This window comes from Pseudorasbora parva, chromosome 14, assembly GCF_024679245.1.
Source record: "Pseudorasbora parva isolate DD20220531a chromosome 14, ASM2467924v1, whole genome shotgun sequence".
Classification (NCBI taxonomy): domain Eukaryota; kingdom Metazoa; phylum Chordata; class Actinopteri; order Cypriniformes; family Gobionidae; genus Pseudorasbora; species Pseudorasbora parva.
Genome location: NC_090185.1, coordinates 29,460,198 through 29,468,698, shown reverse-complemented (window position 1 = coordinate 29,468,698; position 8,501 = coordinate 29,460,198). Strand labels below are relative to the sequence as shown.

General features: G+C 35.7%; 1 long non-coding RNA gene across 1 annotated transcript; it reads left to right on the top strand.

Annotated features, from left to right (window-relative positions):
- Window positions 1-2,614: 2,614 nt before the first annotated feature.
- On the top strand, window positions 2,615-5,210 carry LOC137040518 (uncharacterized). Its single transcript, XR_010897924.1, has 3 exons — window positions 2,615-2,694; window positions 3,120-3,169; window positions 4,670-5,210. It is a non-coding gene; the product is annotated as an uncharacterized lncRNA (long non-coding RNA).
- The last annotated feature ends 3,291 nt before the right edge of the window (window positions 5,211-8,501 follow it).

The window sequence follows — 8,501 nt, the reverse complement described above, 5'->3', positions numbered from 1 at the left end:
TATCCTCATACAGTCATTATAAACAACCTTAACCTTCTGCATATTTGCCTTTTTAAACTTAGTCCATAAAGAAGCACATACAAAGGAGTGCAATATGCTTTAAACAGGCTAAATTTGACGTCATCCATGCCCGTGAAATGTTCTTACTAGCTTGTTAGCTTGCGCATATAATATGTGACACTGCCTGTATATATCTGCATCATCAGATAACTGATCTTTAATGTAATGACCCAGATATTTAATTTTATTACAGACACTCATCACTTGTCCTTACGGATAAAAGTCTGGAAAACAAAGATCTTTGTCCACTTTTGTCCTTCATATCAATACATCACTCTTTTTGGCGTTATACAGCACATCATATGTCACCAGAGCAGATATTGAGGAGCTGCTGAAAACCAGCACTGCTGGAGAAAAGATGGCCAAATCATCAGCATACATAAAATGATTAACCAAGGTGTGTCCAATTAAACAACCTGTTTTGCATCTCGATAATTGGTTGAATAACTCATCCATGTAAAAGTTGAAGAAAGCTGTTGAGAGCAGCACCCCTCCTTTCCAGCACTTTAGACATCACACTGGCTAGGGCTATTGGTCTATAATTGTCCAAACTTCCAACCTTGTCCTTGATGACAGGCACAAGAGTAACAGACAACACAGATTCAGGCAACAGACCAGGGATGCGTTTCCCAAAAACATCGTTAGCCAACTATGGTCGCAAGTTCCGTCGTTACCAACGTAGTTCAACGATTCAGTGTTTCCCGAAACCATAGTTCTAACGAACATTCGCAAACTGCATCACAAATTTGTGTCGTTGGAACGACAGCTCTCCACCTGTGGTTAGAGTCACAGTTCGTCGTTATTTTGCTGTGTCGACGTCATTGATTGCGCCGCACCTGGGCTGTGTTCTATTCAGAGTTATCGACCCTGTGCCCTATTCCTTTAGAAGATTTCACCATCCACTTTGAGTGGTTTAAAAGACTTAAAGTTGTGGTTTAAGTTTATCACATAAATCGCCTTTTTATTATTATTACAAATTCAGTTTGAAACTATATAGAAGCGTGGCCTTCACGATTATTCTCCCTTCGAAGTGCCCTTTGAAAGCATTAATTTTGCCGTTTAGAACGCAGCCATTGTTTAGTTTGTGCAAAGAAACGGTGAGTCTGTCAAGTGGGTTATCTTTGTTTAATTTTAATTTAAAAACATTCCAAAATACATGTCTCATATAACAATATTGTAAAACAGTGTGTTAGAGGTTTTCACTTATATAAAATGTTAACACTCAGATTACAGTATTTCAATAGTAAATTAATTTTAAATTTTAAATGAATGTACCTAAAGTAACAAAAAAAATTATAAATTAGTGATTTTTTTACAGAATTAGAATATAGAATACTCTCTACATATGTGTTTGTGTGTGAATACATACATATATATATTATATGCGCATATTTGTTAAGTTGAATTAACTTTTTTGGTTACTTAATGTTACCAAAAAAGTTAATTCAACTTAACAAATATGTGTGATGTTAACTCAAAAATGTATTATTGTAAGCAAACCTCAATCTAAATAAGTTACTAAAACTTTTTAACTCTAATGGTTTAAGTTACAGATATTTATTTAATCTAGTATTTTACATATATGGCCAATTAAATAACTACATTTACATTTTACATTTATGCATTTGGCAGACGCTTTTATCCAAAGCAACTTACATTGTATTCAAGGTACACATTTTACATTTTTGTCAAGTCTTGCTTTCCCTGGGATTCGAACCCATGACCTTGGCGTTGCTAGCGCCATGCTCTACTCATTGAGCTACAGGAAAGACTAAAAGCTGATAAAAAATAAATAAATAAACAATAGTATATACATTAATCTACCTCATATTAAGCCTACAGTCTTACATTAAGCTCTTTTAAAGTCATTACATTTAGTCATGTCAAAGTATCATCCCAGTGAGTTTCCGAGGTAACAAAAACCGCACCATTTTCCCTCCTTCAGTCCAGTCACAGCAGGACGGCTCGCGCTATAGTCAAGAAAAACAAAAGGTAAGCGTTTCAAACTTATTTATTCATATTTCGCTCATGTTTGAACGTTTTCAGTGTTATTTTCGTAACTCTTTTATGTTTATTCGAAGATTAACCAGCTCAGTAATGTTGTGTGTAAAGTTAGCCAGCAAACAATCTAACATTAGGAGCAAATGCGCTATTGCACCAGTGTTATCAACGGTAATGTACACGTTTGGAGTTAATTATGCTGTTTTACACCGCAGTTTGTCAGCGGGGAATTAAAAAATATATGTTTGTGCTTTCTCACAGTCGGACAGATAAACGCTGGCTTTTGAGACAGTTGGCCATCTTTCCATGTCTCTCGTCTCGTGCCACAGTGACGTTAACTAACTTACGTTAAAGCAAAACGTTAATGCAAACTCACGCATTCCTTATATTACAACCGTTTTAAATGTATTGTTAATCGAATTCGAGTTTCCTCTATCATATGTGATGCTAGTTAATTTGACTAAAGCAGCTGAAGCTCCGGGGTGAACAAAGTGACTTGAGGAGCATTTTAGATCCTGTTTTGCTAACGTTAGATAAAATTTGACACAAAAAAACACATTGTTGCCATGCTTTTAAATCTTTTCAGAGCAAAGACGAAGGTGCAATGGCAGCAACGTGGCTACAATTCTATGAGTAAGTAAGTTAGAATTAACATTGAACAAATCAATGGAATTTTGTAACGTTACTGTGCAAAATGCAAATGATAACGTTATGAACAGTTACATAATGTTCATACAAATATAAGTTTGTTCTTCAATTTAAATTTTTGAATGAATTGCTATTTTTGCAAACGTAATTATGACCATAAATGTCTTTTAGCACAACTTGTAAGTCTTCTAAAGCAATATGATTTTTTTAAAAGGCTTAAAGTCCAAAGTCCAGTCTGTCTATCATTCAAAGTCATGTTGTATTGCTTCAGGAGAATACTGGTCAAGTCTTGAAAGTTGTTGTTATAGTCGGCTTTCCTAATATAAACAGAAACATTTCGTGTGTTATATTTTCACTGGCAGAAGAAGAAGTCTTGTCATGAATCATAAAAAAAACTACGATCCTGGCAGGTCTGTTACTATTTAAAAGGAAGAGTCAGGAGATGTTTTCAAGACACAAGGTAGGACACATGTCAAAACTACATTACATTTATTTAGCAACATGTTAACCTTTCAGCTGCCACCAGCATAAATGCATGGTGTGGTTACAGTGACTGATAGTTGATCATTCAAGTTGTCTTAAATGTATAGTCCACTTGCCAATACAAATTCAGTCATGATTCATAAATTACCAACCCTCATATTGTTCCAAACACATAAGAATTTTATTAATCTGTCCATTGAAAATCTAGTCTTCAAAACGTTTAATTTAGGCTTTCATTAGCATATACATTGAGCACAGCAAAAGCTTATTTGACACATAATAAACCAATCTCAGCTCAAGCTTAAAGGAATCGTTCACACTGATTTACTTCCCCCCTCAAGTCCTCCTTGGTGTAAATGACATTCTTCTTTCAGACGAATACAATCAGAGTTATATTAATACGTGTCCTGGCTCGTCCAAGCTTTATAATGGCAGTGAATGGCAGCCCAAAATTTGTAGCCCAAAAAAGTGCACCCATCCATTTTAAAAGTGCTCCACACGGCTCCGGGGGAATAATAAAGGCCTTCTGAATTAAATCGATGGGTTTGTGTAAGAAAAATATCCTCTCGTGATTCAAAACGCTTGTGCAACGCCCGACATCATCGTCACATCATTTATGTTTTTTACGCTGCGTCCGCCGTCAACGCCGTGGCAGTTATGCTTTTTTACGCTTTATCCGACGTCATCGTTGCGCCGGAAACTAGTTATTTTCTTATTTTATAACGAGTTAAATATGGATATTTTTCTTATATAAACCCATCGATTCACTTCGGAAGTACTTTATTAACCCTCCAGAGTCATGTGGATTACTTTTATAATGAATAGATGCACTTTTTTGGCTTCAAATTTTGGACAGCCATTTACTGCCATTATAATGCTTGGATTAACCAGGACATTTATTAATACCGCTCTGATTATATTAATCTGAAAGAAGAACGTAATTTACACCAAGGATGTCTTGCCATTATCCATTTAAAATTTGTTAATCAAATCTGTCTTGTTTCACTTTGTCTACACCGGATGTGAGCAGCGCGACAGGACAAAAGAGCCCCTTATAGTCCGTTATGTTGTCTACACTGGATGCGGCGTGATGTGAGCGACAAATCTTTGACAGTAAACTGTTGCCTCTTTCTATTTATGACATACTGACATGAAAAACAAATGTTTTGCAATGTGTGCATTATCGCTTGAATTCAATTCAATTCAATTCGTCATTCAATTTAAGGTCTAGAACATTCGACTGATACACCCCTGAAAATGTTTTTCCCCCAATTAAACCTTGCTGACAAACAACTTAACATCTTTACAAAATTGAACTACAGGGTTTTAAATAAGCACACGCCCAATTAAATCAACAATAATCCATTCCTTATAACAACGTTTTTTTTTATTTATGAAAATTGAAATATGGTGTCTGCCCTGACAAGGGTTATTTTTATATGTGGTGACATACAAACTTTTTTTCCAATGCATATAGAAAAAGGAGCTTGACCAGGTGCAGAAGCCAACAGTCACCATCCTTACTGTCGAGGAGGAAGAGGGAACGTTACCTTTAAACCCACTGGATGCTTTGATTGTCTTTAAAGATGAGGTGGTGATGTCTGCCAAGTCTTCGGTCAGTGCAATACACTTAGAGTACATTAAAGATCATACAGTGCTTTTGCTTTTTGAGGAAACGTACCTTTTTACATAATTTTTTTTATTTTATATGTTTGGTTATTTAAATGTTATGACTTTTTTAAACATGTTTGTGCTGTTTTATTTGGTGAAAAAGTCTAATATTTTTTGTCTAGTTATATTTGTGAACATATGGCATACTGTATTTATGATGTAAATGTTATATTTCAATAAATTACTTAAAAATACCCTCCTGTTCTGTCTTCATTTTGTACCAATGTTAGCTTGTGCTTAGTCTTATGTAACTTAATCACTTTGAGTTTGATGAACTTAAACCATTTGCCGCAATCTGTTTCCTAAAACCATTTAAGTAACCATGTAGTTGTTAAGACTTAGTTAGATTTGTTACCTGAATTCAAACTGAATTAATAAAATTAACTTAAAATCTTTAAGTTCAGTTTACTCTTAATAATTGATCAACACAACACTAAAATATAAGTTTTAACACTTAAACAACACTAAAATATGAGTTAATTTAACTCAATGTATATGAGTTTTCAGTACTCATACTTAATGGTTTTAAAACTTAATTGGTTTGAAGCAATCGGTTTCCTCAAATGGTTTGAGTTACCGTAACTTGTTGGGTTTTACAGTGTATATATATATATATATATATATAGAGAGAGAGAGAGAGAGAGAGAGAGAGAGAGAGAGAGAGAGAGAGAGAGAGAGAGAGAGAGAGAGTGTATGTATATCTGCATTTTTTAAATGTTTTTAAGTGTTCATTTAATACATATCGGCAAAGAAACCAAATATTGAACATAAATTATGTCACATTAAACTAATGGTTTAAACTGCAGTGGTGACAGGATGTATGGGCGAAGAGGACATGTCTCCAGCAGGCAGCTATAACCAAAGCCATGACCCTCTTCAGCAACCTGCAAACTGCAGAAGTGGCCCACACAAAAGAGTCATGTGTACTTCTATCACCCACCCAATAGGCCATCACCCACCACCTCCATACATTTCCAACAGCATAATAATGCAGTGTAGCTAAGAACTGATTTTAAAGCATTGTTTCTTCTTATTGCCCTCTGAAGATGTGAAGCCTGATGTTGAAGGGCCAGACTGGAGAGGGCCTGATGTTGCTTCCCTCTTACATGCCACAGCCCTCTGTTTTGTCACACTTGCAAAGTTCTTCCACTTATTCCTGACTTTGTCTGGGCTTTGTCCATATCCATATCTAGCATTGTTTATTTTTTAAGTGATTTCTGGCCAGATTTTATTTTTTTCAGCATTTGTAATGCTATTTTTCAGCTTTGAAAATAGCTGGACTTTACTATATTCCACAACCTTCTCGAAAAGAACTGCAATTTTAAGCATTGAAAATTGGGGTTTTCGTGTCATTTTCATTAACACTTCAGAATGGCAAGAAGACAAAAATGCAAAATAAGCAATCCACAACTGTACATCACAGTTTTTCAAAACCCATCTTTTTTCAATTGTGGTTAAGTAGCCTATCAATATTACATAAGAAATAGTATTTATCTGAAATTGTGAAATTATTGACATTGGGATCAGAAAAGAGCACATTTTTAGCTCTGTGTGTGTATAATGTATTGCAGAACAAACAAATCATTCAATATTACAAGACTCATACGTAACGTCATTTCAAAAGCTTAATTCGAGTCGAAGAAAAGAGAAAATAAAACCAAATTACTGTAGGTGGCGGTATGTGCTCATGTCTCCAGTCAGCCATTAGATCGAAGAAGAAGAAGAACGACGGCTCATACCAACGTTGTTTGAACTATGGATCTGCGACACAGGTACCATGGTTTCGGGAAACAGTCGTGACTAGGTCGTTCGTTTTCACAAAGATGCATCGTACTAGGGTGGTTAATCTGCGAGCTACGTCGTTGTACGGGAAACGCACCCCAGGTCATGGCAAATGGCAAGCAGTACTGCCACCTTAGGGATAGCAAACTTAAGGTGCTATTTCCCGTAATGTGGTCCACATTACAGTCTTATCAGGTCTGATCAGATAGCTGTGCTACTGCTTGGCAGACTTCACTGGAGGTGATTAACTCTGAACTACAATATTTATCTCTCTGTAGTAGGGCTGGACGATATGGCCAAAATTACCAAGAACTGCCACAAAGGATGTCTGTACCTACAAACTTCTGAAAAATGAATTTGCCAAGTCTATGAAACCTCCTCCTATAAAACTATATCATATTTTAGAAATAAAAACAGTACAAAAAAAATGAATGTTCACCTTTTATTTGTATTTAGCATTTATACGAATAAGAAATGTGAAATCACCGTCAAATAAACATAAGACTCCCACTTTATTATTATTAATATCTTTAACTTTAAACTGTAACATAGGCTGATTATTATGGAAGCCCGTTTCCGCCACAGTTAGGTAAAAAAATATGATTCTTGTAGTCGAAATAATGAGAAACTTTCTCGAAATATTGACTTAGCATCTCGAAATATTGAGAAACTATCTCGAAATAATGAGAAACGTTCTCGAAATATTGACTTAGCATCTCGAAATAATGAGAAACTTTCTCGAAATATTGACTTAACATCTCGAAATAATGAGAAACTGTCATTATTGCAAACGAAATAAGGATTTACTAAATCAAAACTATAACATGCTGCTCAATGATCTGCCGCAAGCCGAAAAAGGGTGAATTGTAGTATTTTAACTGTGGTTTTAGCTACTAATGATTCAATTATTTCCTTATTATCTTATTATCTGATTTGCATTGAATAGCCTATCTCTCTGAGCAAACGCGCTCTTGAGAGGATTTTAAACAAGAACGAGCTTTGGTGCAGAAAGAACAGAACAGAGGTGGCTGCGAGGTGGCAACATCCATTGAACAACTTCAAACCTCTGGAGACACACACACACACACACACACACACACACACACACACACACACACACACACACACACTGTTTTTCATGTGCATATGATACGCACTTTATGGCGTATTATATGGACGAACCACCCACCCCATTAGCCTAATCCTACCCAAGAGCGCATCATATACACGCCATAAAGTGTGTATCATATGCATGCAAAAAACAGCGTAGGCCTATAGCATATGCACGCCAAAATGAGTTTGGTGTATACATTCCACGACATTGCACACTCGTATTTACGCATTTAGATGTGATCGGGTTGGTAAACGACAGGGACAGGGTTCTGCTGCCGAAAAGTTGCAACAGAAATATGAGGTTGTGATCGGGCAGCAGTTTTCATCCAACAGTAAGCTAATAGAACAAAAATAAATTAATAAGATAGCACAGCCTATGCTGCCCGCCTCGCTTGATGGGAGTTGCTGCGCAAAACTGTGCCAATGTGCAAATTGCCCATGCGTGGATTAAGTCATAATTACGAGAAAATATGTCATTATTATGAGAAAGGTTCTCAATATTTCGAGATGATAAGTCAATTTTTTGAGAAAACATCTCGAAATAATGAGAAACTAGGTCAATATTTTGAGAACGTTTCTCAATATTTCAAGATGTTAAGTCAATATTTCGAGAAAGTTTCTGATTATTTTGAGATGCTAAGTCAATATTTCGAGAAAGTTTCTCATTATTTTGACTTAAAGAATTATATTCTTTTTACTCAACTATGGCGGAAACGGGCTTCCATAATATATTATTCCTAATC